The sequence below is a fragment of the Xenopus laevis genome, chromosome 6L (assembly GCF_017654675.1).
Source record: "Xenopus laevis strain J_2021 chromosome 6L, Xenopus_laevis_v10.1, whole genome shotgun sequence".
NCBI lineage: Eukaryota > Metazoa > Chordata > Amphibia > Anura > Pipidae > Xenopus > Xenopus laevis.
Window position 1 is genome coordinate 137549691 of NC_054381.1, and position 12792 is coordinate 137562482.

The 12792-nt window shown below is 37.9% G+C and overlaps 1 long non-coding RNA gene across 1 annotated transcript; it reads right to left on the bottom strand.

The window, feature by feature from the left end:
- Positions 1 to 2787: 2787 nt before the first annotated feature.
- On the bottom strand, positions 2788 to 9979 carry LOC121394757. The gene is made up of 2 exons (XR_005962001.1): positions 9947 to 9979; positions 2788 to 4133 (listed from the first exon to the last, which is right to left on the bottom strand). It is a non-coding gene; the product is annotated as an uncharacterized LOC121394757 (long non-coding RNA).
- Positions 9980 to 12792: the final 2813 nt, after the last annotated feature.

Sequence of the window (12792 nt, forward strand, 5' to 3'; positions counted from 1 at the left end):
CCAGATGTTGTGTCCTAATCAAGTTAGCCTTAATATGCAATAATTAATATAAAATGTTACAACAAAAAAATCTGAATATTGCAAAGATGCTCCCTAAAAATGCAGGTAATCAGGAAAATAACATATTCTTTATTTAATGGATTATATTTAAATAATGTGACATTTGTGGCAATGCCTCTAGATTTTATTTTTTTAATGTAAAAAGTACCAATAAACATCTCCAGTTTATTTTCCATTTACCTTTCCGTTAGACAGAAAAGGATCAAAAAGGACTTACTGAGCATAACAAACATGCACTCTTTTTTTTTTTTACTAAAACAAACAAGGGAACGTTGTGCTGTGACCACAAAATTCATATAGACACATGCAAGAGGTTCTTTGCACTCAACCCATTATCAATATACTAAGAACACTTAGGGGCAGATTTATCAAAGGTCGAGGTGAATTTTCGAATTCAAAAAATTCGAATTTCAGCTATTTTTTGTGTACTTCGTCTAAGGAATCGTCCAAATTCAATTAGAAAAAAAGTAAATAATTTGACTATCGAATTTTATCATGTACTGTCTCTTTAAAAATTCGTCTTCGACCATTCGCCATCTAAAACCTGCAGAATTGCTGTTTTAGCCTATGGGGGACATCCTAGAACCAATTTGGAGTCAATTGGTGGACCTTGAAAAATGTAAGTTTTTTTGGGGGAAAAACTTCAATTCGAATGAATACGCTATTTACTTCGATTCGTACTATTCGAATTCGGACGAATACGGATCTATTCGATCGAAAACCGTCCTATTCAACCAAAAAAAACTTTGACTTAATTTCGGTTGGTCTTTTTGAATTTGAATTTCGAAGTTTTTTAAATTCGTAATTTGACCCTTGATAAATATGCCCCTAAGCATTTTATGCCTTACCCTTTAAACAAAATAGGGATTGTTTATCCATATATTGCAATATATTTAAGCTGGCCAACTCAAAGTCATCCCATATCTGGCCAGTCCTACGCTCAATTTTCATCTGATTCATTAAGAATTCTATTGCTTCATTATACATTTTACAAAGGGACTACGTTTACCTGCAACTTACTCGCTGCTTTCAAAGTAAAACTCCCAAACCTGGCTGCCCTTTTATTAGACACCAGGTGGGTCAGGATCACCTGACTATAGCTGGGAAGGGTGGGAGCTACAACATGGAGCTGGTCACTGCTCCTGTATAACTATAACAAACAAGGGAAAGTTGTGCTCACCACTAATTTTTAAACCATTAAGCGGGGGTGCAATGAGGCTGTGACCACAAAATACATATAGTCACATACAAGAGTCAATGAACCCCCGAAATGCACTAGTGGATTGGGGTTAGCACAATACTGACTTGGTCAAGGGTGTGTTAAAAGCCAAACTCTGTTCTTTGCCTCACCCTGTTAGCATGCTCTGATTCGTCCTACTATCTTCTATCAGCCTCTTGTTTATACCACACTGTAGTGATGTGCAGGTTGAACTGAAACCCGTGGTGATCCTCAGGTTGACCACCGGTTGGACGAGTTCAGGTTGAAATCTGGCTAACCATTGCTGGTTAGGGTTGGGTGCGGGTCAGGCTGGGGTAGTTTGTTCCACCTCTTACCAGTCTTGGAACCAGAGGCACGTACAATAATATCTTACATAGTGAGAAGATGTGGATATGGGTCTGTGTGGGTTAGGATCCGCTGCGGGTTAAGATTTTGTATTTTAAGGTCGGTGTGGGTTGAGTTTTTCCTGACCTGCAAATCACTACTGCAATGGGTCAGGTTAATTTGGGGTTGGTAGAGGACAGGTTACGGTTGACCTTTTTTAAATCCCTCGATCACTAATAGACACAACCTAAGATGACCATATACAGGCCAATAAAAACTGCTGACAGGCTGAGTTGGGGCCCTTTGACAGGTCTAGCAAACCTATATGTTGATGAAAGTAAAGCATATGTCTGTTGGGTAGGTTTGAATATACCGTCAGGACTGCATTGGCTCATTGATGTGGTCCTCCCCTCAACTGCCTGCATCCACCATATAAGCCACCTTGAGTTGGGCGATATCTCGCCAATATCTCCCAACTCAAGGGTAAGGTCCATTCATCTGGCTACCTTGACAAACAAATGGCTATTTCAATTTACGGTCACCTTATCATACTCCAGAGACCAGATAATGCTGGTGTGTAGAACTGATGCCACTTCCACTATAATAAAACATACACCTCATTTTTAAAATATTGCTTCAGATTCTATTTGGATTTAAATCAGGGCTTTGACTGGGGACTGAACAGTTATATAAACAAGGTATTTCATGTTTTTGTAAGGAACATAGCAAATGTGGCATTTCAGTGATTTGAAATAGAGATGGGCGAATTTCTCCCATTTTGCTTTGCCGAAAAATTTGTGAATTTCCAGCAAAAAAATTCACGCAAATTTTGGCACCCACGTAGGTTTTTTTGAGATACCGGCAAATTTTCACTGCAGTTTAGTGAATTTACTCGCCGTCGGCGAAACGTGGAAATTTGAAGTGAATTTGTGCCTGGCAAATTTATTAGCCCCTGACTAATTTGAAACAATAATATCACAGACAACTGAAACTTGTTCTTCAGTAAACTGAATACATCTGCAAGGCACCGTATATATATTCATTATTAATCACTTTGCTTTCCTATTCCAGAAGCTGATTGCTATACATGCTTTCATCTTTTTTTGTAATTACATCAGGAATCAAAATCTCCAGGTAGGGCTGGAAGTGTTCTGTTCTTCTGGCATTAAGAACATCGGAAGGAATTCAAGTCAAAGGACTTTTATTATAGAAGTTCTGTGAGTGAACATTGTCGCTCAATAAATGAGGCTTCTCTTGGTGAACCATAGAAAACACCACACCGACACGTTTCATTTATTTACTTGAAAGACAAAGCTTTGTGCTTAAAAAAACAAAACATTGCACTGCAGTTAAAAAAGAAAAACCTTTTTTTGGTATTTATTATACCCCGAGGATGGAAAAAGTCTGAATCCGAAAATCCGGCATCTCAGAACTGCCGAAGTTGCATATAAGTCCATAGGAGCAATCCCGAAGATATCTGCGTTGTGGTCATCCAATAATCCGATCCAGTTTTCAGGCAAAAATCTGAAAAAATCTGAGTTTTTCGATGGAAAACCAGAACATTTCGTACGATTCGTTTTTTCAGGATTTTTTCAGGATTTTTCTCGCACAGGAAATTTTCAGGAAAATGTATTGATAAATAAGGGGAAAAAACAGTGCTTATTTGTTAGGAGTAGTTTTTAGAACAAAATGAGATAAATTCGAACTTTGATAAATGGGCCTCTGAACCAGGGTTCTGGATTATGTGGCAGATTTATCAAAGCGTGGAATAAGAGTTTACCCCGGTAAAATTCTGCCACTCTGAATTCATTCCTATGGGGTTTTTAGAGGTGGGTAAAAGGGGAGTGACAACATTTTACTGGGGTAATCTCCAATTTCACACTTCTAAATCTGAATAAAATTCTCATTCAGAGACCTGCGTGGGTCCAGACGAGCAGAACTGTGACCAACCCCGTTGACCTGCAACCAGACCCGCATCCACCATCCAATATGTTCCATTAGCTAGACCCCCTACCCTGCCCGCAAACAATTAAACGTACCTTCTGATCTAGGAACCAGTGAAAATGGAAGTGACATCACTATGGACCGAAAATGATGTCACACTGGAGCCTAATAAGATGGTTAAGGGGACAATTTGTGCCATAAACTCAGGGGAGGATCGGAGGGACCAAACCCACATCTTGGCCAGGTACCTGGGCACCCACCCATGAACTAACTGCACAATAAACGAATCTGAACTTTCTGCCCAAAACCCGGCCACTTTGTGGGTATTCCACGGGTACCTGACCTGAGCAGGACTCTACCACAGACTTTGCAATTCTAACAATTTTCAATATGACATACTCTCCAGGGTTATCTCACTGGAGATCACAGCCAGCTCTCTGAAGTTGGCATCTTCAAAACATCAGCTTTGGTCACCTCCGTGGTGCCTTACAGAGGGCTGTTCCATTTGTCCACGTGGTGCTGGAGTTTCTGGGTTGGATGGGCTGTTTGGAGATGCTACAGGAGGCCCTTTATAGACTTACTCCTGCTGAAATAATGGTACAATTAAGATTACCAGCTTTTCGGCAGTCTTTATATCTTTTTAAATTCATATCTTCTTAATTTATCATGACAAATTATTACACACTGAATAATGAACTTTAGTGTTTGAGCGGAGGAGTCTGAATTTATGCAAATTACTTGTCTCTAAAACTCTAGTTTCAGCAGTAGCTAAACCTCAATTAGGAGGCAATATTATGAACTAATATATGGAAGGAGATGGTTCAATAATATAATATAAATATAGAGACACACAGACGCTTCACAGTTTTATATGCTGGTATGTTTGGCAAATGTTATCATTTGCTGCCCCCTAATGGACATACTTGTAAATAAATATTGTTTTTAGAATGTTACTGTATATCTAGTAATATGGTTGGTATGTCAATGTACAACAAATAATTATTTTTATTTTAGGAGGGAAACAATGATAAATATGACTTTTTTGGGGGGGGGGGTTCTCACTTACTGTACTTATTATATTAAATAGGGGCTGGTGGCAGCACTTACTGACCTTGTGTTGAGTGTGAAGGTTCTACTATCACTGACTCCCAGGGCAGAACAAATGCTGTTTGAGGTTCTCCTTGTTATCTCATTAAAATTTGAACTTTGCAGTCTTGCAGTGACTTGGTTCAGATAGATAATACAGTTTGCTGAAGCTCTCTGGCAGGGGCGTAAGTTCATGGCCAAATCATTTCTCAACAAAAAAATACTAATTTCTAAAGTATCTGTTTAATGTGTCAACTTTTTGAGTTAGATTATTAAATTAGATGTAGGGGCCAATTCACTAACTTCGAGTGAAGGATTCGAAGTAAAAAAAACTTCTAATTTCGAAAGTGTTTTTTGGGCTACTTTGACCATCGAATGGGCTAGTTCGACCTTCGACTACGACTTCGAACCGAAGGTTCCGAAGTAAAAATCGTTCGACTATTCGATAGTCGAAGTACTGTCTCTTTAAGAAAAAACTTCGACCCCCTAGTTCGCCATCTAAAAGCTACCGAAGTCAATGTTAGCCTATGGGGAAGGTCCCCATAGGCTTGCCTAAGTTTTTTTGGTCGAAGGATATTCCTTCGATAGTTGGATTAAAATCCTTTGAATTGTTCGAAGGATTTAATCGTTCGATCGAAGGATTATTCCTTCGATCAAACTATTTGCGCTAAAATCCTTCGACATAGATATTCGAATTCGAAGGATTTTAATTCCCAGTCGAATATCGAGGGTTAATTAACCCTCGATATTCGACCCTTGGTGAATCGGCCCCTAAGTGCTTATTGCCTACCTGGCAGTTAATGTTCTGTTTCACTGCAAGAACCTCCTGGCGTCCTTTCTTTTACCTTTTTATACAGTAGCCTGTCAGATGTGTGTGGGAGGGTCTTCCAGATTTTAAAGGGAAAGTAAACCCAAGTGGTACTCACGGCACGAACCACGATGGAATAAATTTAAACAGGAGATTTTGTTCACAGGCACACCAGAGGTTTTCCATCAGGCACACATACATACACCAGTACTTTCTTCTTGAGACACGTTAGTTACACAATTTTCCTTCTTTCCAGTTCTCTTCAGTAGGCACACCTTCCTGAGGACCTTGGATCCCACCTAACCGCCTAGTGGTCCGGTATATACTCCACCCGTATCCCCCCACTCTCAGGGTGATACCTTCAGGGTGATACCCCTCCACTGTTCCAGGTTAGGTCCTTTTCAGGGGTGCTTCGCCAATGAGGCAAGTTGAGGCTGTCGCCTCAGGCGGCAGCGCCCCACAAGGTACCAGGGGCAGCAAAAATGCTGCTCCTGGTACTTTAAGAGCGAATTTCCGGGGGAGGGGGGGCAGCAGCAACTGCTGCTGCCTCAGGCAGCAGAGGGGCCAGGATCGCTCCTGGTCCTTTTTATCCAAGTCCTGGCCTGTAGCCTTGGTGTCCTAGTCCTAAACTGTCACTTGTTCCCTCACTTACGGAGTGCCCATGGGAAACGAATTCCATTTTCCAGCTTGATGGGGCCACAACTGCCCTGCTTAATATCCTCACTATCTTGTGCACCTAGTGCTCGCTTTCATAACATAGTAACATAGTAAGTAAGGTTGAAAAAAGACACACGTCCATCAAGTTCAACCTTTTAACTTTTTTAACTGCCAGTTGATCCAGAGGAAGGCAAAAAACCCATCTGAAGCCTCTTCAATTTGCCTCAGAGGGGAACAAAATTCCATCCTGACTCCAAAATGGCAATGGGACTAGTCCCTGGATCAACTTTTATTATGAGCTATTTTCCATAACCCTGTATTCCCTCACTTGCTAAACTCTATCCAACCCCTTCTTATATCTATCTAATGTATCAGCCTGTACAACTGATTCAGGGAGAGAATTCCACATCTTCACAGCTCTCACTGTAAAAAACCGTGCAACAGAAACAGCACATACTGTTGATCTTTCATGTTCTTTCTCCTCCTATCTACTGTTGTGGGTCTCCACTTCCCCAGCCAGGTGAGGTTGCTTTGGCCACGCCCTCCCATCAAGACAACTCACCTGGGCGGTGCCCCTCCTTTTATAGCCCTCTGTGTTCTACAGTGCCCTCTGGTGTCCGGGGGTTTAAATTACACTTAAGCTAAATTTAAACTCTGCTGCCATCTATTGGTAAAACAAATTACACCCAACAAATTTTAAACACATACATGCACATTTTTGTCTCCCAAAAAGATAACATTTCACTCTCATCGCTTCACACCCATGTGTAGTTGCACTACACTTAGCTAAGGCAATGCCTTAAGTGTTAGAGTCAAATGTAACCCGTGTTCTAATCACTAGCTGGACATTAACCCTTTTGTGCTAAAATAGTGTTACTCTTACAATACATTATGTATTAAACAATATTGCTCATTGAATATACAGTAAGTGCTGTTCCTGTTGCACTGCTATGATTGCTGTGACCAGGTATAAATAAGAGGAAGAATGTGAGTTACTTTGCTTTGTTCCTGCAGTGGAATTGGCGACAGTAATCACAGTGGGGGGTGATTTTTGTGCTCGCCAATGAAATTGCAGTTGAAATCACCGGCACTGACTCATGTAAGAGAACTCAGTCTGGTCTAGAGTTGTACCCCTGTATAAACAGTAAACGAATCCTATACATATATCTGTACACTCCAGAGGAGTTCATTTACTAAGGTGGGCGTATTTATTGTTTGTTAACGGGCGTCGATTTAATAAGACCCCCAACCAGTATAAATAACCAGAGTATATTTGGATTTGTGGATTATTTTTTGTACAAACTAGCTAAATCATATGTTTGTCACCATTTGATTCCATAATGCATGTTAGCAGCGAGGGCTTCGGCTGAACGAAGCATCATTATTAGAATTATTTGGAGAAATGGTTTGAATAGCCTCCCTTCCCGGCTCTCTCCAAATATAAAGACACCCCCCTCCTTTTATAGGTTTCATTTAGCAAATTGACTTGGCTGATATTTCCTTGACCTTTCAGGGAAACCATTAGCAGCATTCGTTTTTATTAAGTGCTTTTTATTGTGCAAAGACGCTGGAAGGTCCTATTGAAGTCCTTAAGGTTTATTTTGTGCTTTTAAATACAGAGATTTGATCAAAGGAATGAGGCACATCAGTCATATAATGTAGCACTGAGCACTTATTTACTGAAGCAACTGTAGCTAAAGTATATTCTTTTATGGGAGAGTATTTTATAACATTGCATAACAACTAGGCTTCTGTTCTCATAACTTGACTGAACCTAACATTCTCACATATCAGAAAACGTAATGGCCCGAAAGTTTCCCCGTTACCAGATACAGGTATGGGATCCATTATCTGGAACCCCCACTATCTAGAAAGCTCCGAATTACAGGAAGGCCGTCTCCCATAGACTCAATTTTTAGGAAATGATTCAAAATTTGAAGACAATTTTCCTTTTTCTCTGTAATAATAAAACAGTAGCTTGTACTTGATCCCAACTAAGATATAATTAATCCTTATTGGAAGCAAAACCAGCCTATTGGGTTTATTAAGAGGCAGATATATTAAGGTTCGAATATCGAGGGTTAATTAACCCTCGATATTCGACCCTTGAAGTTAAATCCTTAGACTTCGAATATCGAAGTCGAAGGATTTAGCGAAATTCGTTCGAACGATTCGAAGGATTTTAATCCATCGATCGAAGGATTATCCTTCGATCAGAAAAAACTTGGAAAGCCTATGGGGACCTTCCCCATAGGCTAACATTGACTTCGGTAGCTTTTAGGTGGCGAACTAGGGGGTCAAAGTTTTTTCTTAAAGAGACAGTACTTCGACTATCGAATGGTCGAACGATTTTTAGTTCGAATTGTTCTATTCGAAGTCGTAGTAGTAGTCGAAGGTCAAAGTAGCCCATTCGATGGTCGAAGTAGCCAAAAAAACACTTCGAAATTCTACGTTTTTTTTTCCTCTATTCATTCACTCGAACTTAGTGAATGGGCCCCTTAATGTTTAAATGGTTTTTAAGTACGACGGTGAGGCACATTTATTAAAGGTCAAATTTCGAATTCATTAAATTCTAATGTACTTGAAATTCAATTGGGGGTTATTAATTAAAAAATCGAATATCTAAAACTCGCACAAATTTTACCGACTCAAAACCTCAAATTCGAGTCTAAATCAACTAAACACGATTTGAGTTTTTTCTTCAAAAAAATCGAATTTCAGGAAGGCTAGTAACATGTCCAAATTGATGCCTGGACCTCTACCATTGACTTATACATGAACTGGTTTTAGGTAGTAAATACTCTAAATTCAATTAAACTCAAATCGAGTTTGAATAATTCACACTTCGAATTTGAGAGTTTTGACAGTAAAAACATTTTGAAAATTCAAATTTTCAGTTCAACACTTAAGGGCATATTTATCAAGGGTTGAATTTCGAATTGAAAAGATGTTGAAATTCAAATTCAAAAAGACCAAAAAGACCAACCGAAATTAAGTTGAAGTTTTTTTTTGGGTCTAATAGGTCTGTTTTCGATTGAATAGGTCCATGTTCCCCCATAGGCTAAAACAGCAATTCGGCAGGTTTTAGATAGCGAATGGTCGAAGTCGAATTTTTAAAGTACATTTTAAATTTCAATATTCAAATTTTCTATTTTTTTTCAAATTCAAATCGAATTTCGATTATTCCCTAGTCGAAGTATACAAAAAATAGCTGGAAATTCAAATTTTTTCGAATATTGAAATGTATCATGTACTTTCTCTTTAAAAATTCGACTTCGACCAGTCACCATCTAAAACCTGCTGGATTGATGTTTTAGCCTATGGGGGACCTCCTAGAAACTATTTGGAGTCAATTGTTGGACTTTGAAAAATCAAAGTTTTTTTTAAAAAAAATACGATGTTACTTCGGTTTGTACGACTCGAATTCGAACTAAAACGCCCTAATCACCTGCAAAAAAAAACATAGATTGTTTTGATAAATTTCAGTTGGTCTTTTTTTTATTCGATTTTTTGGGGAAAAACTTCGAATCGAATTCGATCTAATGCACTATTCCTTCGATTCATACGATTTGAATTCGGCCGAATACAGACCAATTCGCTTGAAAACGGACCTATTCAACAAAAAAACCTTTGACTTAATTTCGGTTGGTCTTTTTGAATTAGAATTTCAAGGTTTTTTTTTCAATTCGAAATTCGACCCTTGATTAATAATATGCCCCTTAAAGTATGGAGATCCAAATTACAGAAAGATTCCTTATCTGGAAAGTCCCAGGTCCCAAGCATTCCGTATAACAGGTCCCATACCTGTACTTATTTTATTTCTTTAGCCACTTAATTACATTTATTACCTCTCTAGATCATTCACTCCGTCTATCATTCTCGTTTTCAATAATTTTATTGAGTTTTCCATAAACACAATAGAATATATTACGCAGATTGAGTATGTCAAGATAACAAAAGAAAAGAATATACAATGCTGTACAACATGCCAAAGATACAAACACATATCTATAAATTTATACTCAAAAGCACACATTCCAAAGGAAAATAATTAACATAGTAAATAAAATAATGAAGTAAAGAAACAATAATAAACCAAACTTCACTCAGTGGATTTACTAATTAATGTAAAAAGAATTATCAACAAAAATGGCAGTATCAAGTATCCAAAATATGCATGAACTGATAAAGCCACCTTACATTTCAATATATTTAGATTTGTAATAGTTCTAAGACTTTAGTTTTTTGACCAGGATCGATTAGTTTGAAAAAAAGAGACCAGTCATCCATGAATTTGCGCTTTAAATGTGGTTCAGCTGTTTTTGCCCATATAGCTTCTTGCCAACACAAATTATTTATCTGTGATAAAATATCTTTCATGGAGGGGGGAGATTCTAAAAGCCAATATAAGAATAAAGTTTTTTTCGTAGCAGCAACAAAACGAAGGATTAAGTTGGCTAACATTTTAACATTGCATTGCATTGATTTATCTTAGAGAAGAAGGTGAGCCAATATTTAAGAGGACATAAGCTGGAGAGAAATTAAAGCATATTTTCAACTTTGAACTAATGAAGTCTTTTAGTCTTTGCCAGACCAACTTAATCCGTGGACAACCCCAAAAGTAATGGAACAGGTCTACATTCTCATGCTTACATTTTGGGCAAAATGAGACATGACCCAATCCCTTACTTTTGCGAAAAAGCTTCCCGTATCCCAGGTGGATCAGTTTGAAATGCTGGACTCTCCAGTCCTCTGAGGTAAAATACTTGTTAAATTTTGTAATAGAAGAGGACAATTGGGAAGGGGTAATTTCACAATGCAAATAATTTGTCCATTTTAAAGCTGCATCTTTAAGAGGGTGCATTATTCTAAAAGGGGGACACCAAAGTTTCCATGTTATATAATCTATATTTAAGATCCCCCAGTTATCTTCTATTTTAGCTAGCTCCTCAGCTAACCAATGTTTCTGAATAGCATAGAGGTTTTTGTTGGCAACTGAAAGAAAAGCGCTTTTTACAATAATATAGAGAAAGTGATCTCCTATCTTCAAACCAAGTTGTCTTTTTAAAACTGCCCAAGAAAGAAGTTTCCCATTAGTAGGATCCACAAAGTCTCTAATCATAAGAGGATGGCGTTTTTTAGAGAGGGAAAGTAAGGAGTAGTATCCGGGTTGTGAGTTTTTCCAAAGGTGATGAATTGGCATGAAAGGAGTCTGCATATGATTAAAATTGTGACTGGAGAATAGCAATTTCCATGTAAAAATTGAGTCCCTAAATAGAGGGTTTACTTTACATTCAAAAGGAACATCCTTCCATTTCAAATGGAGGATATTTAAAATGTGGGAGGTGGATGTGGGAAAAAGTTCAAGAGCAGGATTTGTAAATTTGTCTCCTTTAAACGTCCACTCAATAAGGTATCTAGTAATTGCAGCTAAGTTAAAGATTCTGAAATTAGGTAACTTTAGGCCACCTAAAGCATAGGGGCCTCGCAATTTGGATAGGGCAATTTTAGGTTTCTTACCACTCCATATAAAACTATTCAGTACTGAATCCAGTTTCTTAATGTCATTATGTTTAATTAAAATTGGCAAGTTTGTTAATGGATAAATTAATTTGGGAAATATCAACATCTTGAATAAAGCTATCTTTCCTTTTAGATTTAGAGGGGTATTATTCCATTTATGGCAAAGAGATAATACTTTATTTATGGCAGGCGTAATGTTTAGTGAATAAAGGTTCCTCAAGTCTTTGGGAAAAATTAGCCCCAAGTATTTAAGCTGTGATTTTGGAAAGTCAAGTCTCAGGTTCTTCAATAAGGCACTAGATAAAGTAGCATTGATGTTCATAATCTCAGTTTTATGAATGTTAATTTTGTAACCTGAAAAAGTGCCAAATTTATGTAACAAGTTAAAGATATCAGGGAGTGAATTGTTAGCATTCTGAACAACTAATAATAAATCATCCGCAAATGCTAAGGTTTTAACATGACATTTATTGATTTTAACACCTTGAAATACTTCCAGATTATCTAGTGCTCTGATCAAGGGCTCTAATGAAAGATTAAAGAGGAGTGGAGATAGAGGGCATCCCTGTCTGGTCCCTCTAAAGATTTTAAATGGGGGGGATTTCACACCAGCAATTAGTAATTGAGCCATTGGAGAGGAATATAAGGATTTGACAAAACTGTTGAAGGGGCCAACAATACCAAAATGGTCCAGACAACTGAAAAGATGTTCCCATACTACATTATCAAAAGCTTTTTCAGCATCAAGACTAATCACTGTACAAGGAGTTTTATGTCTAATGGCAAAAGCAATGGTACTCAAAAGGGCTCTAATATTTTTAATACCAGAGCGCCCTTTAATAAACCCATTTTGTGCTGAAGAGATAATTGAGGGTAAAATCAAAGCCAGTCTATCAGCTAATATTTTTGAAAGTATTTTAATGTCCTGGTTTAACAGTGAGATGGGCCTATATGATGATGGGAGAGAGGGATCTTTGCCCTCTTTGGGTATTATAATCAAGCTAGACAGAGAACTGGTTGGGAGTATACTTTTATTTAATAAAATATCATTAAACAAATTGGTAATGAATGGGCAAATTTTTTCTTTTAAGATCTTATAAAAAGTTGGGGGAAGACCATCTGCGACACTAGCTTTTTTCTTTTTCAGGTTGTTAATGACGGATGAAACTTC